This window comes from Propithecus coquereli, unplaced genomic scaffold (assembly GCF_000956105.1).
Source record: "Propithecus coquereli isolate 6110/MARCELLA unplaced genomic scaffold, Pcoq_1.0 Scaffold8, whole genome shotgun sequence".
Classification (NCBI taxonomy): Eukaryota; Metazoa; Chordata; class Mammalia; order Primates; family Indriidae; genus Propithecus; species Propithecus coquereli.
Window position 1 is genome coordinate 1,493,499 of NW_012154173.1, and position 21,857 is coordinate 1,515,355.

General features: G+C 39.5%; 1 protein-coding gene across 1 annotated transcript in view; it reads left to right on the plus strand.

The window, feature by feature from the left end:
• PAG1 (phosphoprotein membrane anchor with glycosphingolipid microdomains 1) overlaps positions 1–21,857 on the plus strand; it is a 134,911-nt gene that overhangs the window by 65,090 nt on the left and 47,964 nt on the right. Inside the window, exon 3 of the mRNA XM_012663210.1 lies at positions 18,562–18,654. The gene's annotated coding sequence lies outside the window, so the exon portion shown is untranslated. The remainder of the gene's footprint in view (positions 1–18,561; positions 18,655–21,857) is intronic.

A 21,857-nucleotide genomic window follows, 5' to 3' on the forward strand; every position in this document is an offset into this window, starting at 1 on the left:
TGTTATTCTTATATGTGCACTTATGTGTTGATCAGTTAATACCAATTTGATGGTGAGTACATGTGGTGCTTGTCTTTCCATTCTTGGGATACCTCACTTCCCTCTGTCATTTTAATGGAAGACTGTAAACGTGAAAGGAAAAATGTGTGACATATCTTTGAAGACTGGGTGGTGATTTTACAGTACAAGGAATTACTACTAGCCTTTTTGTGTTGCTCCATAGTGCTTGTTAGTACCATGTGTTAGTATTAGCATCAGGTTAGCATTCAGTAAATGAATATTTAAGTAAGAAAAGCTACTGCACTGACAATAAAAGTGAGGAAGCATCAGTAATTTATCATAAATTATTTGACTTATAATATTTTTTGAAACCGTATTTAGACATAATTGTATTTGTGTTCCTTTATGTACTTAACTTACTTTTGCTTTTTCATGGGAGGACAGTCAAAAATGTATGTACATAGACAACGAAATCATTATTTCTCCACATCATACAATAGTAGCTTTTTATGTACATGTGAACAGGAGTCAGCAAAGGATAATGTAGCATATAATATAAAGGTTTAAGATGTAGGTAAAAGAAAACTTGGCTTATAATGGATCGCCATCTCTGCTTAGGACACATCACATAAAATTCACTCTTAGATATGCTGTGAAGTTAATGACAGGGCTTTGTTGGAGAGAGATTTTGTGGGTTTTGATGAAGAAAATCAGCATATGCCTTATCTTTTATTCTCTCTTGCTCAAAGTGCAATTAGATTTACTCTGCAGGATCACAGTGTGTAGCATATATTAATTTTATACTCACTCTACCTATATCAATTTTATGCTAACACTGCTAAGTAACACTAAAAATGCATTAATAAAGTCATAACCATTAGTGGGAATCACAAGTGTTATAGTCTAAATTTTGTTTTATTTTTAATCTTCTCTGTATATCCTTAATTAAATGATGTATTAGTGAGCCTATTCGAGTTTATTTTCACTGTACATTATATGTTGTGAAGAAGCAGTGGGCTGCAAAGACCGATGAGACATGACCCAAATCTTTGTCCAGACAGGAAGATAAGACACACTCTCACATCAATTTTTAGAGCCATCCAATCAATATATGTATACTTACATATATGAATGATGCTCAAGTCTTTGATGAAAACCACAATAATGACACTCCTGTGACTTTCCCAAGTTCTGAAAAATATTAGGAAATAGGATAAAATCATTAGCAGGTAAGGTTCAAACATCACCTTTATTACTAGTAAAGGCAAGGTTGTAGGGCAGGGTTTATTTGTTCGACCAATATGTAACCCCAGAATTAAGCACAGGCCACTCTGTGGGCCAAAAGGATCAACTCAAATTATGGCCTGGAGGATCAGAGAAGAGCTCATATTCCTGGAGGGCAGGAGAGAAACTGAACCCAGGGTTTGTTTCCCCAAATCACTCTTTACTGAAGTCACTCCACCTCCCCCACCCCCCCATGGAGTCAATGAAGAGATGGAAAGAAACGGAAGTGTTACATGCTGGAAATGTGTGGGGAAAAAAGAATTCACCTCCAAAACAGGACAGGTAATACAATATTTGATGTCAAGTGAATTGGGCAGAATCCATGGGCAGGAGAAAAAGAGAAAGCCTTACTGAGAAGGACAGTCAGGACTTTGAGCTAAGTATTCAGGGGAGAAGAGGGAGGAATATTGCAGGCTTGAGCGCTGTCCACCAAAGGGCAGGCCGGGATGGAGAGTTTGTGTTGGAAAGGAGCCAGGGCTGGTGGATCATGTTACTGAGGGCTGGGAAGTCCTGACCTCAGGGACTAGGGAGCTACCTCCCTACCCAAGGAGCTCTCAGAAGTGGCACATTTGAGGATTTCTTTGTGAATGTGAGTAGGAGAGGTTTACTTTTCTCTTTATTGTATCCTGGCACAATGAACTCTGAGACTGTTTTTAATATATTTGTGTGGTCCTCTCTATAATTTATCTTGGCTAATTACATTTAACTATAGGCTTTCCAATTATATATTGAACTCGTGACTAATCATCAGATTTCAATAGCAAAGAGCCTGTAATTTTTTAAGTATATGACCTACGTAAGGACATGTTGCAGAAAAAAAATATTCATCGCCTTCTATGATAAAAATCTTGTTTGTGGTTAGGTTAAAAACTACCTACAAAAGAGATTTGGTTCTGAGATAGTTTTCGTAAGTGTGTAGTATGTGTCAATCTGGGAGGACCCAGTGGAATCCTGCTCACCAGGTCATGCCCGGATAGAAGAAGCTGTTAATTTTAAAGACTTCTGTCTGTGTTTAAGTGATTATCGTAGACATTTCTCCAAAATAAAGACCTTAGAAATGGGACTTCAAAAAGTGATAACAATCAATTTTGGGATGGTTGATTACCTAGATTTTCTTATTCCATGCATTGAATCACGTTTGCCCAAAAACAATTTTACGAAAAAAAAAAAATCCCTTAATACAATGAAACTCTAAGATAGGTCTATTCTGTACCCATAAAACAGTTGTTAACTCTTTGCCGAATGCTTTGAATATGGAATGGTGGTAAGAGAGGGGGAAAGGGAGGGGAAAGAAATACATATCAGCTGCCTTCCCTGTCATCAAGGAGCTTGGAATTTCACTGGGGAGATGGGACAAGCATTCACATGGTAGGTGGTAAATACAGAACAGTATGTGGATAAGCACCAGGAAGCCTGCAGTGTCATTCATTGCTTCATTTATTTGGAAGGCTTACAAAACAGTTGGCAACACATTAGAGATGTTGTGTTCCTTCGCCTCACATACTGACAAATGCTCCCGCCTTGCATGGAGGTCATTGGATTCACAATGTAAGGGATATCGTCTCCACTGCCAAAAGCTCGCTAGGTTTTTCGGGTTCCCTTCTTGGGCTGTCATTTTATCACCTGTATAGTGAGTGCTTTGGAACCAAACAAATGTCTTAATTCCTTCCCAACTGTAGTATTTAATTGAACTAAGAGTCTCTCTAAAGACACAAGAGAAAAGAAGATAGAATCAGTATATTGTAAGACAAAGGGAAAGTTCTGAGGTCTAGTTATGCTGCTACAATGAGGCAATTATCAGAGTAAATGGGCCTGACATGAAATATCTGTGTCTGTCAAGTTTTGTTTAGGCTGCTGTAAACATTACAGGCTGTGGTGGTTTCTTTCCATTTTTTTTTTAAATTAATGCAGAGGGGTTTATTTTATTTTGTCAGTGTGAATGTTTGTTTACGAGTTGACTTGTTTTAACACATTGCCATACGAGGAAAAGAAGTTTTTCCCTGGGGCCATGGCATTTTATTAAAACAAAATGATCCCTTCTAATTTGTTATTTTTTATTGTTTTCTGTGCATGAGTTATATGCAACATAATCCACGTTTTTAGAATTAAATTGTCAATATTAATTGTAACAATAAGAACTTCAACTAGTAATATTTTCACAAACCAACTGCAGGGTTTTGCTTCTTGAGGCCCCGGGTTCAAAACTAGCCTGAGTTAAATACAACTCACATGGCAGTCAATGTGTTAACAGTGATCCCTGTGGATTGGGCTGGATTTAATGAACCACCCTTTTTTAAAAAAAAAAAAAACTTTATCAAGATACCATTCACATGCCATACAAGTCACCCATTTAAAGTGTCCAGTTCAATGGCTATGAGTATATTCAGAGTTGTGCAACCATCACCACAGTCAAATTTAGAACATTCTCATAACCCCAAAGGAAACCCCTCACTCCTTCGCTGGCACCCTATCTGCAACTTCCCCATTTCCCGCTGTCCCCCAGCCCTTGCAAGCACCAGTCTTTCTGTCTCTAGCGAACCACTCTTGCATGAGGGAAGCAGTCAGTGGGCATCAGAGGTCAAGCGCCACAGTGCAGCTTTATGTGAACACGTACCTTCAATGGTTGGGGCTGTTGAAGTTCTCAGTATCTGATGGCAAAGTCTAGAGTTTCTAAATGCGACTGATTAGAAGAATTAATCTCATCAAAAAAAAAAAAAATAACAACTTGAAAATTAGTAATCCTTAGGGAATGGGAGAAGCATGTCTAGGCAGAGGGACCAGTGTGTTCAAATGCTCAGAGGCAGGAGGCGTCCCAGAGCCTTTGCAAAGGAGCAGAGGGGGCAGCAGGGTGTTCATAGGAAAGGTCATGAGGAAGATGCTGAGGGCCTCCAGCCAGTGTGTGGAAGGTGCGATGGGAGATGCCTGAGAGGTTGAACTTGACCCACTGTATTAGTTTCCTGTGGCTGCTGTAACAAAGTGCAGCAAACTTGGTGGCTTAGGACACAAAAACTTATTGTCTCATAGATCTGGAGGCTAGAATTCCAAAATTCCAGTCTCTGCCTCTGTGTTCACATTGGCGTTCTCCCTGTGTCCCTTCACACCATCTGCCCTCTAGGCATATCTGTCTCCGTGTCCAAACTTCCTCCTTTTATAAGGACACCAGTCATATTGGATTAGGGCCCACCTCTAATGACCCCATTTTAACTTACCTCTGTAAAGACCCTATTTCCAAATGAAGTCACATTCTCAGATACTGAGGATTAGGGCTTCAACATTTATTTAAGCGACAAAGTTCAACCCATAATAGCCACCAAGCATTTGGGTGTCACTGCAGGAGAGTCGAGTGTTAATATTGCATTTTAGAAAGTCAGACAGCTGTGAGGAGGGTGGATACAAAGGAGTAGTTAAGAACTACTACTGACCCTGTGCAGGCAAGAGGTCTCGTGGGTCTTGTATGATTGACCAAGAATATGGGCTATTACTTTATCTTTCACTCACCAAATTCTTCAAATTTAAAAAGAAGAAAAGAGAAAAAGAAGAAAAAGAAATCCTCAAATCCACAGCAGAATTAGAAAATCAGGGAAAAACACCATCAGCGACAAGAATACTCAAGAATTCCTAGAAGGTATTAAAAGAAATAAATCTGATTGTGGTGAAACCCTACAGAACCAAGGATTGTATTTGCTTTTACAGTTGCATGCTGTGTATTAATAAAACCTTGGTTTTAGGTCAGCAAGGAGAAAGAGAATGAAATGAAAAATGCACGAGCCCTTTGACCCAACAATTCCACGTCTAGGAATCCATCCTGTCAATATCAATATGCTCACTCATGTGCTCAGTTACATACGCAAGAGTAATCATTGCAATGTTTTTTTGTAATTGAGGAAAACTAAAAATAATCTACGTATCCATTGGCACGGAACTGCCCAAATATAGTATGTCCATACCATTCATCAAATCTCTGTAGTTATTAAAAAGAATGAGATAACTCTATATGTACTGACTTGGAAAGTTCTCTAAGATAAGTAAATGAATACAATAAAACTGTTGAACTGTGACTAGTATAGGGTACCATACATGTAATAAAGAAAGAAAAAAAAATGCCTTTAGATTTTTCTATCTTTCTAAGCCATTTTTAAGTGTTTACTCAGCTCTAATAGTGCTTACCTATAGGGAAGGAAATGGGATTGGGACAAGATAGTGAAAAGAAACTTTCTTTAAAAAAATACTGTATATCCTTCTGTATTCTGTAAACTTTTCCAACAAGCATGTATTATATTAAAACCAGAAATTTTACTGTAACAGACATTTAAGGAGGTAAAACCCACGACCTTTGCCAATAGCTGAATGTGGTGAACAGCAGGGTGGTAGAGAGAAGAGAAAGTGGGAGGGAGATGGAAGGGGCTGGGGGAGAGGGACATGAATTCAGACACTCGGAAGCAAAAAGGCAATATTTTAAAGGGAACTGTTTTTAAAATGTAAAACGAACAAAAAAGAGGTATGTATCTTGCTGTAGAATAGATCTAGGAGTTTTAGTTCGAGAAACAGAGGGATTTATACAACTGAAACTACAACCAACAGAGCCCATCAGCATGAGAATGGAGAACATTGCCAGGAGATAAGAGTCAGTTGCAGAAATTAGTATCATCCCCAGAATTTCTTCTGCTGAGAAGGCCACCAACGACTTAGCCCTAGTGATGTACAGATTGCAAATAAAGGGACAAACAAAATCAGGGACAGGGATGTATCTGTGGAATGGGAGGGAAAACTCCTTACCCGTCTGTGTGTTAACCACTTCACTTGTTCTCTCTGTTTTCCCTTCCCTATCTGACCTTCCTTTCCCTCCTTCCCTCCCTCACCCTCTTTTACACACACAGGTACACCCACGCACATCTCCCCACCCCTTTGATTCACATCTAACCTGAAAACAAAAAGTTAAAACACAGGGAACTCATACAAGAAAATGACGTCCAAATCAGTTAAGTGCCTCCAAATGTTAAAGAAAAGAAAAGATTTTCTGCCAAAATCATCAAGTGAAAATGTTCATGGCCTACTTATTTTATGATCAAAAATGTGAATCGGATAATATTAACATGACAGAAAGCTTGAAAAACAAGTGACAATAGCATTTCCAACATCAGCTTTTATATGCCTGGTGTTTTACAGTTGATGAACAGAACAATTTCACACGCATTGTCTCATTTGAGCCTCACACCGACCCTTGGAGGGAGGTAATCCCTCCATCTCTTTATGGAACGGGACCCCGAGTCCCAGAAATTGGCAAGTACCACGTCTGGTGACACTTCAGCTGTCTTTTCTGTGACACTCTGATGCCTGCCTGGCCTTGGCAGAATATACTTGGAACTCCATGGATTCGTCTCTCAGGCTAAACCTTTCAGACTTTATTTTCCAAAATCTTATTCTGTCAGCTATCTTAACTTTGAAGAATTACAGAAGTTAGGAAAGTATATTAATCCATGTTGTATACTTATAAAGTAGAGTAGTCATTTGAACAACAAGCTTTGTAAATAAAGATAAATAAAGAGATATAGTGCCCTTTTTGGAGGCTACCAACAATGGCTTACAAAATAAAAACGTAGAATTTAATTTCAGAAATAGTAATTATTTCCTCATTTGTGATGCTAAATCTATAGATACTTTTATAAGCCGTAAGCAATGGAGGGAAGACCAAAGAAATGAGGTTTTGATCTTAGCCAGGCTCTGAGGTATTTCCTGGTGCCTGGCCTAGAAATATTAGCTATACTTGTTCATAAGAAGTAGCTATTAATTATTTCACTAATTCATAGCATGCGATCCCTCATTCCTCTATTTGAAGGAAGAAAGCAGAAAAATTGTTACTAAATGTAGTACCTGCAAGAACAGTAAGGAAATCATTCACTGATTTGTTCACATTCTAGAAGTTTCCATATATAACATGGCACAACTGCAGGCCTGCCCCCCAGAGTCATCAAAGAGCTAAAATGTACAGAGAGGAGTAGGGATATAAAGTAGTACCTAGGACAAATTGAGGGCCACAACAGCCCTCCACCGATAGTTCCCTGGCCTTGGTTTTACAGGGACCATGGTCCTAGGCCAATACCCTCTGTCTTTGAGGCATCCCTTTCAGATAACATAAAGATCTGGTAAATAGCCAGTCGAGTCTCTGGTTGCTCATTCTGAGGTTAGTTTTGCTACAACACACCTTTTTTATTTTTTCCCTCTATCATGGTCTTGTATAGATTTTCTTACCTCTGCTACTTCTTTAATGACAGAATAGTTACCATGGCAACACCTGTTGATGGCAGACCAAAAAAAAAAAAATGTAATTCTGCACAGAGGAAGCTGTCCCTGTATTTCTCTCTCCTAGCTCTCACAGTTAGGTTCAAGGGGGGTTTTGTTTCTTCTTTTTAGTCTTGTGGGTGACACCGGTTTTCTCCCTTTTGGCTGATTAATTGCGGAAACTGCTCTCTGCTCTTTCAGTTTTACATGCTATGACGTAACCATGTTACCCTCTGGAGCATTTCTTGTCTAGTGATTTTTACCAACTGTAATAGAAATTGTATCTTTGTCCAAGGGAGTTGAAGATCTTTCAAACCTGTTTTTTCTTTCTCCTTTCCTTTTTGCCTTTCTCCTTCTACCCTTACTTGATCAATTACATGGGCTCATCACAGCCAGCCAGCCAGAGGGCCACAGTAGGAGAGTCCACATTTCATGTCTTCCTAAAAATGCTCTTAGTCTGGACATCAAAACAACTAATAAAATAAAACTTGAGTTATAGATAATACTAATTAATTCTACAAACAGTCGGGTTGATGAAAATCAATAAATTGAAGAAACTTAAAAAATAACAACGTACTAAAGACCAGTCATGTACGATCAGTTGCTAGTCTGTTCTTATAGAAACGTAGCTGTATCACAAATATTCCATATTTAAACAAGCATTTTAGTGTCCCTGATCGTGATGTGCCTGGCAGGAGAATCTTTAGATGAGAGTTTTGGTTTTTTTTGTTTTGTTTTATTTTATTTTCTTTAAAAAGCACCAGCCCTACAGCCAAATCGTCTGATTAGGGAGAACAAGCCCCGGTAGTGTATATTAAATGGTTAAGCTGCCGCCATAGAGCTGAAGGTAATGAAAAGTGGCCTAGGTTGTATTCATGGCTCAGTGCCTAAATAGCTGTGTGATCACAGCTGGGCCTCAGTTTCCTTGTTGCTAAAATAGAGGTTGAGCCAAAATATTGTGGAGTTTGCTTTTAACTCTAAACATACATTAATATAACTCTGAAATATACACAAGTGCCGAACAGTAGAACAAAAGCATCATTATACACTAAGGGCTGAGAAAATGTAAACAGAGAACCAGGGCAGAATCCTAAGCATGATTTTTGAGTGACTTTTCAAAGACAAGGCACAGCATGAATTAACCAAGAGGGGAGTCAAAGAAAAGAAGTGATCTAACATATCAATCTCAATATAATATGTCCCAGGAAAGCAAAAAAGTTCCCTGGGAATTTTGGTCAGTACAAATTCTTATGGAATCCTTTAAAAAGTTTCCTCACAATTAAAAATTTATTGAAAGTGTTCTCATTAATTATGCTGCATGTTGTTTTGGTCATTCATCTCTCAAGCTATCACTGAGAACAGGGTTTTAAAAGACAAATTCTGTCTTTGAAATTGTATAGTGAATTATGTGAAACTGGCCGTTATATCAGTGTTCATTTGCATTTATATAATTAGGGAATAACTCCAGTATAGCATCTGGGTTGATGTGTAAACCTTCTCAATATGGGATTTATAAAGTAATGAGAGTTGCCTTTATTACCCTAAACTCTGTGTCTTTAAATCAGGACTGGAATATTAGGAAACTTGACCATTTCTTCATGCACTGGCTCTGTGTTAGTTTCCTAGGGCTTCCATCACAAAGCACCATAAACTGAGTGGCTTAAACAACAGAAATTGCTTGTCTCACAGTTTTAGAGACTAGAAGTCTGAGATCCAGGTTTCAGCAGGGCCATGCTCACTCCAAGCTCTCTAGGCAAGAGAGCAGACTCCAGGCTTCCCTCGTAGCTGCCTGTGGTTCCTTGGCTTATGGCAGCATAACTTCAGTTGTCACATGGGATCGTCCCTGTGTGCGTGTCTCTGTGTCCAAACTTCCTCTTTTTATAAGGACACTGATCATACTGGGTCAGGGCATGACCTACTCTAGTATGAGTTCATCTTAACTAATTACAGTGTATCTGTGATGACCCTATTTCCAAATAAGGTCACATTCTGTGGTACTGGGGGTTAAAACTTAAAGATACGAATTTAGGGGCACCACAACTCAACCCACGACAGGCTCAGAAAGGTAGCACACAGGCGCGTGTACTCAAACACACGGAGTACGATATTTTAAGCATGGCCACCCTGCAAAGATGGACTCAGACTGGAATCCATCATGATACCTTTAGTTCTGCCAAACATACCCTGTTTTACCAATCATGATATTACTTAGCACTTATTAATAACATTGTGAGTCTCTCATTAGAATGCTTAAGCATACATTAGTTCATGCATTGTTTCCCTTTAAGTAAATCTCCTTGACTTTCTCTGCGATACTCAGCATTATCACTCACTGTTTTGGAATTTCTCTAACGTTCCACTTAGATGAACTAGCAGTTATTTTCCATTAGAGAAATGATCAGAATGTCATACATACGACAGGATCTCATAAGACCAGCCCTAGGTCATGAGAGAGTGGCCACATTGTTATCAGTGGCACAGCTCTGGTGCGGCATCTGCAGGCAGTGTGGAAAGTCTAAGATCGAAGTGGCCAAATGTGTGTGTTCTCTCTCATTACGTAGATAGACATTCTCTCTATACACTTACAGAGAGGGGACACCGGATGTGCATATATGGTCTCTATATACATACGCAGAGAGTGCAAGGAAGCAAGGGGGTGTGCTATAAAGTTACTTTATCCTATGTGCTCCATTATAAAATGCCAACCTACCGCACCCGCCATTCACACACAGCCATACGTACCCCCTGAAACTCAGACGTTTCACAGGCAACAATCTTTCAAAATGTGGAAGCTGCCAGGCAAATGACCAGAGCTTAGATGCATCTTCTTCTGTGACCCGCCCCCACCTCGGGCAGAGCCTTTGCCTCAGGTCAACACGAACAGCACAGCCAGTTCTGCAGAACCCCGAGAATGGAGGGGAGGGCCCTTGCTATCCTGGAGTTACTCTGTGGCTGAGACTTCTAACAGCAGATTTCTATGAATTTGGGGGGTCTCAAAGGTATACCTGGGCAGACTTCAGGCTAGTTACTAACCCCACACCTTCCTCAGCTTGCTGAGGAAGGGGAAGTCTTCCTTGCATGCCCCCTCCCCCGCGTACACACCTGTCCACACAATTTCTGCTGGGAAAGCCCAGCCAGCAGCCCTCCAACTCCACAGCCTTTTGAGTGATCCCGAGATTAGATAAAACAGAAGCTATTTCTCATCGGGAAATGTCTGCGGCTGATTTTAGGCTCTGTGATCCACATGGCAGTGTTCCAGGTGGCTACCCAGTTAGGTGCCCATCATGAGGCAGAGGCAGGATGGGGCATATGCAGGGAGGCAAAGACAAGCCAAAGCTATAGGCTCTATTAATGGCAGCTAAAGTCCCAGTCCAAGAGGAAATGTCCCAAATGTGCAGCATGGAAGGGACTGGAGCGATATTTACGTTTTGTGCTTCTTATTCATAAGCAAGGACATAACATTGACAGGTGAATAAAGAAAAGGAATGAAAGAATATCCTCTTTGGTTTCCCTGGTTATTGTCTCATGTTTACTTACATTGTATAAAGGAGAATGTCTTTAAATATTTCTTTTATTACCAGTTTATAAGCTAGTAATGAAAGGAGTCAATTTATATATTTTCTGTTCACTAAAGCAACACTTAAGCACTGAAGTTAATCTTGCTTTATGTTCAGATGTCTGAGAAGCATGCTGTAGTACTTCCCTTAAATACATCAGATTTGCGTATTATAAACTATTCTTTGCCAGCGAGAAAGATTTATTTTTCTCTTGAACACTTTGGTCATTTTGATTATCTCTCTACTAATATTGAAGCTGCAAGAAATTGATATCCAAGCCACACTTGGGATGCATGCTTAGAGATAAGGCTTATACTACATCATGTCATTTTAAGCCTCTTTTAAGGCAGCATACTTAAATAGAAGGTTTTTGCAAAAAAGATGTCATTTGTTAATAACTCAATATATGTGTTATAACTGTATCAAATTTAACCTGGGTCTGTATATTATAGATAGTATAAGGATACATGTTTAAGGATTTTTATCATCCCCTGTCTAGAATTCAAGAAAAATATGTTCTCCTTGGAAAGGGGATTATAGAATTTTCATTAAATCACACCATTGAAGAGGATTTTCAAAAGTAACTATTTTTCCAATGTCATACAATCTTTTTGATGCCTAAAGAAATCTGATTTTTTTTTTTTTTTTTTTTGGCCTTCTGCTTATCTTCCTAGTGACCTTTCTTGGGCACCTCTGTGAGCTCTCCTTTCTTGCCTCTTCCATTTTTCTGTCCTCAATACAGAAAAGAAAACGCTCTTCTCTAAATGGACTGTTGCTTTGCATACATCAGGGATTTCAGCTGTTCAAGTGTGTGAAAAATGAAGCAGGAGACATCAGATGGCATGAAGACTAGAACTGTTAACACAGTAAATACCAGGAAGGCTGAAAGTGTGAGCCAAAGCAGCTGGGGGGTGGAAGAGACGAGAGGCACAGCTGGGAGAACCAGCAAGGAAAAACGGCCAGAAAACACGCAGGAGCTTAGCAAGGAGAGAAGAGCAGCCCAGGAAAACAAGAATCCTAGGATGAGGAAGGAGGGAGCATTGTTAGTTACGCTTTTGCAATATTGCACAGTGCATCAGAGCCCATATACGCTGTCTCTTGCCACTTCTTTAATTGCTGTACCATTGAGCATATTTAATATAATTTTCTTGCATGATTATTGAGAAGGACCGAATATTGACATTTTAATGAAAGGAAAAGTCTGTGCTTTCAGGTTGATCTCTATTGTATTGATAATTTATTAAATCCATCAAGGAATTCAGGTAGATTAATGAGAAATGGCATGCATTAGTTTATGGATTTCTTTTTTTTTACTGAAAGTATATGAAATTGCTAACATTTATCATTTGGACAAATAGGGGTATGAATAATTAGCTGGATTAATAACTGGTTTGGTAGGTATATCCAGAGGGAACTGATTAATAAATTGCTCTCTTCCTGGAGAGAGATTTTTGATATTTTAAGCTAATCCTACCTAGTCAACATTAGGCCTCACTTGGGTAAAACTCTGTAAATGCATGGCCCAAAGTTGGGAGAGTTAGCAAATGTAAAAAATGATGGCAATAGAATTCAGGAACATCTTGACATTTAACACAGTGACCCACATCTAAGAAGCAGAAACAGCACAGGGATCAATGCAATTACCCCACACCCCCAACTAAATTGCAAAATGACAGCAAGGAGAGATGACATGAGAAATTTAGATTTCATTTTAGTCAAGTATAAGATGCATATACATCAACAGTGTAATGTAGCTGGCAACAAAACTTCTGTGGTCTTTAGCTTTCTGAATAAAGTATAGCATGTGACTGACAGAAGAGAGAGTCCCTTTCTGGTCTTTACTGGTTAAGTGTGACTTCCTCTGGAGAATTGCCTTTGAGCTGATCTTTTAGAAGAGAACATCCAGAAAACAAAAGTGCAGGCCCCAGTATGTCTCCTGCCTTCCCTGTTTCCTCACTATTCGTTCCTCTTGCATGCATCATCTTGCTCTCCCCAAATCTGAATTTGTTCTAGCTAAAGCAGGAAATACTTAAGATGTCAAAGCCTACCCCATAGTCCAGTGGAGCATATCAGTAATCATACTCTCTGTGTGCCTTTCCCACAGTAGGGTCTTGCTCAATGCTGGCTGTATTTGTTTGCTGAACTTTAATCTCCCATGCTGAGATGGTATTGCCCAGTGCTGACCGCTGGGTCATTGCCATTGCATTCCAGTGGCCTTCATTACCATCCAGATGTGGTATCTGGCATCCCAGGAATGACATCCCAGGAATGACTCACTCCTGAACCTTCCAAGTTTCAGCTTTTTCTGTTGTTGTGTATACAGGTGTCTGGGACTGAATATCTACCTTGGGTACCGTGGTCTATCTTGGTCTTGCCGGGTAGTCTTCTTGAGAATTGTGGCACTTGAGTCACTGCCCACTGGCCAGATTCTGTTGCTATGACTAGACCTCCAGGATGATAATAGACTACCTGACTCTACCAGCCTGTTACTCTCTACTGAAAGCTTTGCCTCCCTGTGATAGCTGGGCCTGAAAATTCCCCCCACCAAACCATGAAAACCCAGATAAGGACTGTTTCCTAAATCAGATCCAGGATCTGATCTCATCCATTGGATGATGTGCTTGGTCGCTGGCCTGCCCTCCTAGGTGTGGCTTTGTAGCTGGAGCAGGCTCTCAACCTCTGGTGAGCAGACCTGGCCAGGGTCCTGCTCTCTTCTCCTTACAGTCTTTGTGTTTCTTTGAGTTATGGCAGGTGATACTTAAAACTCTATTCTTTCAAATACAGAAGCAGATGCTACAGGGCAGGGGAAGAGGGACTTCTTTAAATGAGTGTCTTCAAGCATTTGAAGGATTGCCATGTAGGAGAACTATTGGACTTGTTCCGCATGGCCCTAGAAGTTAAAACCAAGTCTCAAACTAGGTTGAAGCCAGTAAGCCAGTGGAATACAGAAGAACTTTGCTTACTACTAGCTCAAATTAAACAGCACTTCCCAGAGACAGAAAGGGATTCCTTGGGGAAGAGGAAGCCCTTCATTATGGAAGGGAGGCTAGCACAGCTAGATTAGCAGGTCTAAGTTTTGTTTATTGGTTTGTTTCCATTGCAACATAGATAATGGACAGTATTGGCTTGGATGGCATTTGCATGTGTGAAATATTGCTGTGATGGTATGCCAGTCATGACAGACCTGTAATCCTACTCTCTTCTCTGTCTTCAGGAACTGTAAGAGCAGCTTTATTATAGCAATATCATGAGTCTGCTCTGATTCTTTAAAATTAATTCAATCAGTGAACAAATATTGAGTGACTACTGTATTCTAGGCACTGTGATGCATTCAGTGCACAGTACTTTGAACTGTTCTGTTTAATCAAGTCCTTTTGACAGTGCAACTATAGACTGGATGTCATGGACATTATAGAAGGGATTCAGGTATCAAGTGGAGTTGATTTATAGATGATCTTTTAAGTTTCTTTTAAGTTTGAGAATCTGTAATTGAGCTTCATGATTCTAGTCTCATACTGAGTAGATATCTTGCCTCCAGGAATAGTTTTTAAAAGTCAAACATGAATTTGGAATAGGGTTGCTGAAGTCTGTTCTACCAAATCCCTGTATTTATCTACCCAGATAGCAGGGAAGTACACTCTCGGCATCACCACTGCTTCCGCCGAAGAGACTGTTAGGGCGTAGCCTTGAGAAAACACTGTCTTCTCTTTAGATGTCTCCTCTGCAATGCCAGCCAGTGGGGACTTGACCCACGCCATCTGTCAGGTGCATATCTCATCCCTCAGGGTCCCAGTGTCCCACAAATTGAGCTCTCTTTCAGTTCCTCTGAGTGGCTTTAGCCAGAACAAGCCTTTGGGTTAGTTTGACATCATGAACTCCTGGAGTTCACCTGTTTGGATCTTCTTATGAATGTCATCATCAGTGTTAAGAACCTGACATCACTCCTCATGAAAGCTGTCAGTGACACTGGTATAGAAGAAACAGTGCTCGGCTTGGCATTCCACTGTCTTAGTATATGCATGTGTGGGGAGTGGTCGTACTTGACTAGAGTGCTGGTTTCAGAATCTGAAACTGCCATTCAGTAGAAAAAGAAATCAGTGTTGAAAGCACCAGGTTGCTGTTTGATCAGGTCAGTAAATGTTTGCAGTGATTCACTGCTGTCCACACTTAGAGATAGAAAGGTGAAAGGGGACCTGAAGGAGCATGTGGTCCATGCAGAATTATACTCAGGTTGCCTCAGTTGGGATGTGATAGTTTGCAGTGGAGCTGGGTGGTCTGTTTAGTGTAGCAATTCCAGGGATTTTGATTAAAATTACACTTGGGTTTGCCATATTTCTTTAAGATTGATTTGGAGAATGACTGATGTTATAATTTTATGTGTGTGTGTGTATGTATTCCACATCCCCTCCCTTGGAATATTTTTTTTTGGTAACAGCTTTATTTAGGTACAATTCACATACCATACAATTCACCCACTTAAAGTATACAATGTAATGATTTTTAGTATATTTACATAGTTCTGCAACCATCAACTTTAGACCCACAATCATCACCCCTTTTTCCTCAGCCCTAAGCAACCACAAATCTACTTTCGGTCTCTCTGTATTTGCCCATTTGGGACATTTCTTATAAATGGGATCATACAATATGTGAGGTTTTTGTGACTGGCTTCTTTCAGTTAGCATGTTTTCAAGGTTCATCCGTGTCATAACATGTATTAGTACTTCATTGCATTTTATGGCTGAAAAATATTCTTTTGTATGGATATGCCACATTTTGCTTATCCATTCACTAGCTGAGGGACATGTGAATTGTTTCCACTCTTTGGCCTTTATGAGTAATGCTTCTATGAACATCTATGTACCAGTTTTTGTGTGGACATACATTTTCATTTCTCTTGATATATACCTAGGAGTAGAATTGCCGGGTCAACTGATAACTCTGTGTTGAACATTTTGAGGAACTTCCAGACTGTTTCAAACTGGCTGCATCATTTTTATTCCTATCAGCAGGGTATGAGGGTTCTGATTTCTCTACCATCCTCGTTAACACCTGTTATTATCTTAGACATTTTTATTATAGCCATCCTAGTGGGTGTGAAGTGGTATCTCATTGTGGTTTGATTTGCACATCCTTGATGACTAGTGATGTTGAACATTTTTTTATGTGCTTATTGGCCATTTACATATCTTTTTTGGAGAAATGTCTATTCACGTCCTTTGCCTGTTTTTGGCTGGGTTATATATCTTTTTGTTATTGAGTTATAAGAGTTATTTATATATTTTAGATACAAGTCCCTTATTGGATACAGTTTATACATATTTTTCCCCATTTTGTCTTTTGACTCTCTTGATAGTGTCCTTTAAAGGACAGATATTTTTATTTTGATAAAGTTCAGTTTATCTATTTTTTCTTTTGTTGCTTGAGCTCTTGGTGGCATATCTAAAGTACTGCTGCCAAATCTGAGCTCATGAAGATTTAGTCCTATGTTTTCTTCTAAGAGTTTTGTAGTGTTAGCTCTTACATTTAGGTATTTTATCCATTTCAGTTAACTTTTATAGTCTGAGTCAAAGATCCAACTTCATCCTTTTGTATGTAGCTCTCTAGTTGTCCTAGAACCATTTGTTGAAAAATTTCATTCTTTCCTCGTTGACTAGCCTTGGCACCCTTGTCAAAAAAATCAATTTACCATATAATTGAAGGAGTATAAATATATGGGTTTATTTCTGGATAGTAAAGTTCAACCTGTTGATCTGTGTGTCTGTCCTTATGACAGTACCACACTGTCTTGATTACTTTGTTTCCTTGGAATATTTTTAATTCATGAAATGTATATTCTGAAAATATAAAACTATGTACCACTCTTATTAAATTAACTGTCAAATCGTGTATCCAATTTTCAAATCAGGCTCTTTACTCATATCTAGTAATAGAGCATATCCAAACATATTTCTAGTATGCATTAATAGGATTTGGCATTTTAAGAAAAAATTTTTATTCTTTTCATTATTTTTTTTTTACTGCAGCAATTTGATTTAGGTAATCAAATTTTGCTAGTATTTCTAATTCAGGAGAGTTCTTTGGGATCAACCATGATGACACAGAGAAACGGAGAGGTTTACAGTGGGAATCCACATCTAAATATACCTGTATGGCAGGGGTTCAGAAGGAGGTTTGATTTGAAATCTAATGAAAGAGTGAAACGCTGGCTTGAGAACTCAGTTGTCTGTCAATCCCTGCACCCAGTGAAGCCCTGTCCTCCTAGTTTGCATGATTGACAGTGGAAAGAACTGGAGTCAGGTTAGAGGAAGACAGCCCACAATTGTGTGTCTTATTCTGATCTTTTTAGACTTATTAAAAGAAAATAATAATGTAGCTGAATGCAGTGGCAAACAAAAGGCAGCATTTCTCACTTGATAACTGTCAAGGAAACAATAGATGTACCTCAAGATAATACAAATATTCTGCCGATTCTGCTGTGGAAGAAAGCAACACACAGTCTAAGATAAGATGAGGTCCTAACAAAAGAATGTCAGTAGATGCAAATCTTGAAGGTTCGCGTTCTACTCAGTTTGTTATATTGAAAATCAGGAATTGTGCCTCAGTTGGTTAAAATAATTGAGAGGTTCTGAATCTTAGTCAACAGCAAGGATATTCTCTCTTAAATGTAAATACGGTCATTCATTCATTCACTCCCTCCATCCCTCTGCCCTCCTCCCTCTCACACTGTACCTGTGTCTTGCGTAAAGTAAATGTTCAATTCAGGAGATACTTATTCTAGGCTGGGAAGCGAACTAGAGAGGAAGCTAGAGGGGATGGAGGCAGGGTTGGGCACCAACAGTAGAGCAGGACCGCAGACAGGATTGGGGCAGTGACAGACCAGAAGCGAGGGCGAGGGAGGTCATCCCTGTAGTCTCTCCATTTCTGTGCATCTTCCCATTTCGACAGCAGAATACACGAAGGGATGACCTGGGATCAGATCTGCACATCATTCAGGTCACACTGTTCACACTGCACCAAAATCTCCTTGTAACAAGAAATTTTCAGAACTGAACCACACTTACCTTACCAAAAACCATAAATGCTCATTTCAGACAAATCACTTGTTCTATTTCAAATTCAGATAAGTTACTTGAATTTTAACATCACTACAATAACACACAGATTTATTTGGTATAAACCAGGAAGAATATGGAAAGAGTGAGTAAATTGATTTGTATTTGATCAGGCACTGACTTGGCTGTCATTTTAGCAAAAATTTTTTATTCACTACTATTTACAGTTTTGCCTCTACTTTGCAATTTGCTTTGTTCAGGAAGGAATATAAAGCTCGAGGTTTCGCATAAATAAACTAGCATTTTTACAGTGAACTGGATAAATATCTTTCACAGTCTATATCCATCTGTCTTTTTTTTCTAACTTTCCTTCTCTTTGATTATAGGCCAAGACAGAAGAGAGAACTCTCACCACCAAATTGCAAAGGGAATACATTGCCAGAATTTGGAATACTTTCTTGGACAAACATTTCTCCAGGGTAAATATTACCATTGTACCAATAAGGGGGCAGAGCATTAGAATTTTTTGAATTGCCGTGGTACAGCACAAAGGTTTCATTGTTTAGTCTAATACAGACCTAGAGTGATACGAGAGAAAGAGGGAGAGGGAGAGAGAGAAGAAAGCGGAGCTGTTGGGGTATCCTGCAGCCTCTTCTAAATGTGTTACCAGGAGAATGCTGTCAGAATCTGGGAGCTCACTGAGCTGCACTAAAAATGTGTGGGAAAAAGGGAGGAAAGGAGAAGCTGGACTTTTTTCTTCGTGTTACAGATACTCATGAAAATAAAAGCCAATGTGGTTCAATTATAAAAATAGCATTTCAACCTTTATGAGGAAAAAAACTGGGTACTTTTCTTTAGAGGTTACAATAAAATATATGCTATATTCATGTCACAAGAAGGGAAAACCCGAATTATAATATTTTACACCAGCTAAGACTTACAAGTATGGAAGATTTTAAGGAAGTCCGTGTTCTTTTATGAAAATGCCTATTAAGTAAGCCTTTTGTTGGTTTGTGAGAAATGCTTCATGAAGTTCTTGTTTTGTAAAATCATATCCTTAATGCTTCTTGTGGGGAGGGTGTGTGTGTGTGTGTGTGTGTGTGTGTGTGTGTGTGTGTGTGAGTGAGAGAGAGAGAGACAAATAGAGAAAGAGAGAGAGAGAGAGAGAAAGAGAGGGAAAGAGGGAACGCCAAAGGGGAATCTGTCAGCATCATACTATACATTTCCGAGGAGTAACTGTAGGTGCTTTCTTTATGAATCATGAGCTTAGTGGAAATGAAGGCTTAACAGAAGCAGCTGAATTCACAGTCAGCTTTGGCATTCATGAATTAGCTGCCAATATTTTAGCACAAATTGTTGTGTCATTTCTATGAAGTTTCCCTGTTGCTGCTCAGTCTGTAGCTAAAAGCTGTTTCATTTTATCTGATGAAATGCCTGCTGAAATTTTACCTGATATAATGCCTCCTTCCTTCCTTATAAAGATATTTGTGCACCCACACACAGAGAAATGCAAAAATGTATGATCCAATGTAAAAGAAAATATACTTGTCAACTTTTGTCTGTTTAGAAGTTGGTATTATATAGTTGACACTACTTAGCCCGTAGTTTCTAGAGGGAATTTCAGATGGGCAAGAAAGAGGGAAGTCGTATTTTCCTCCTCATTCCTCATCCTGGTTATTTTCTTCTGAAGGGGTCGGGGTCGGGGGAATGTAGGCTGTACATTAGAGGAGAATTTTGTGATACTATTCATTCTCTGTTCTGACAGAGAGGACATTGTTTGTTCACTGTAATAGGCTTGGCAGGAATCTGTGCTGTGCATACAGAATGGGAAAATAGCAGAGCAATGGGAAATTGCAAAATTCTAAGCACTAGATCAGCTTAGAGATTTTTTAAAAGAATATGTTAATAGCTTCTCATTATTGTAGATGTAAGTCATAATTTGGGAAAATAGTTTTCAGTGATAGTTTTCTTCACATCGCATTATGTATGTATTACTTGAAAAAAGGTCTTTAAGATAGCAGTGTATCTATCTAAATACTGTAGTTACAAGAATTAAAACCATGGAAGTTTAGAAATACTTGAACACACCAGACCTGCTTTGATATTGCTCCTTGTGCATCAGCACTCACATCAGTACAGATGAAATTAACCTATGCACGTCATCTGGTAATTCACGGAAGCAAGTGTGTGTTGCCTAAGATAAGATTAAAAAGATGCATTTGAAGATGTGCTTTGAGGTAAGAGGTACACTGCTAGGGAGCATGTGAAAGGGAGCCATGTCCCAAATGGTCAGAACTTAAGGGTTCAAATCAAAAGTTCAAAGCAACGTGCAAACCCTGGATTGAAAACTGAACTGGCTGTGACTGAGGTTCCATGTTTCTGTGTATTCCCACCTTTCCCTGAACACAGGAACTGTGCAATATGATGGTCTCTGGTAGCCCCAGATGCCCGGGGACTTCGCGTGTGTGCGTATGTGCATGTGTCTTCCTTACTAGAGCAGAAAACGATATTGCCAGGCTGCAGTCTGCTGTGTTTGCAGACTGCGCACGTGAGCTAGTGAACAGGAGAGACAGCAGGTGTTCAGGGGCCACTGCCAACTCCACGTTTAAGGGTTCCTCATCCTTAGGCTCAGAGAGAGATTCATTGTTACTCCCCAAATTTGGCTCATATGCGTAAGAACAATTCCCTGGACATTTTTACAAAAACTACATACTATAAATTATGAGAGTTTTGAAATTATAGTTGTGATAGTGTCAGTATACAGTAGGTCATTAGATTATTGCAAATCCTCTCGGCTTTTTATGCAACCTATGTAAGGATTAGTTTTATATAATGAAAGCAGATCCTTCACCACTTACGATGTGATTCACACATATTATCTGCTTTGTTGTTTTTAAATTTCTTAGTCTTTTAAGAAGTATTTGTTTGACAATCTTTTTAAAGATGTATTTGTATATCTTTTTTCCCCACTCCCTCTTGCCCCCATATCTGTATATCTTTTATAAAAATATATAGAAATACATTCAGATGATGATATTTTCAAGTACATAAAAAAGAAACCAAGAAAAATTAACCAAGTCTTTACCAAACTCTTTCCCTTTATTGTTTCTATCTATTTAGTACATTTTTTGGTCTGTTTTTAAAGTAGTTTTTATGCGATTGTTTTTCACAGCTGAGTTAAGGGTTACTGAGGGAGGTAAGGCCCCGGCAGAGGCGGGCCAGCCTCTCCTCCTGCCCCTGCCAGGAGCTCCCGGGAGGTGGAGGTGCTGCCTGTGGCCGCAGGCTGGTGGGCCCCTGGAAGGCACTGCCACGTGCAGGGTAACTGCTGGCCCATCTGTGACTCTGCAACCACAACGCCTATCCTGCCTGCTTGTTCCCATTCTGCCGGAATCCCCAGGAACCACTGTACTGGAGGCCTGATCATTAGCAGGTGCCGCTGACAGCCGGCTCTCCATGACATGCGACCGCAGCTAGCCAGAAAGCGGTGGGAGCCCGCAGGCAGCTACATCAGCATGTGCATTGGCCTCGTGTATCCTTGTAACAGATCAGACTGTCTTAAAGTAAGGCAGGTGAGTGCCTTGTTTTCACCAATGCTGTTTGTCGTCATCCATTATGAAAGGAAATGTTCATCAGCTGGGGGAAATTGGATAGAAATTGGGGGAAATAAAATGACACTATTTTA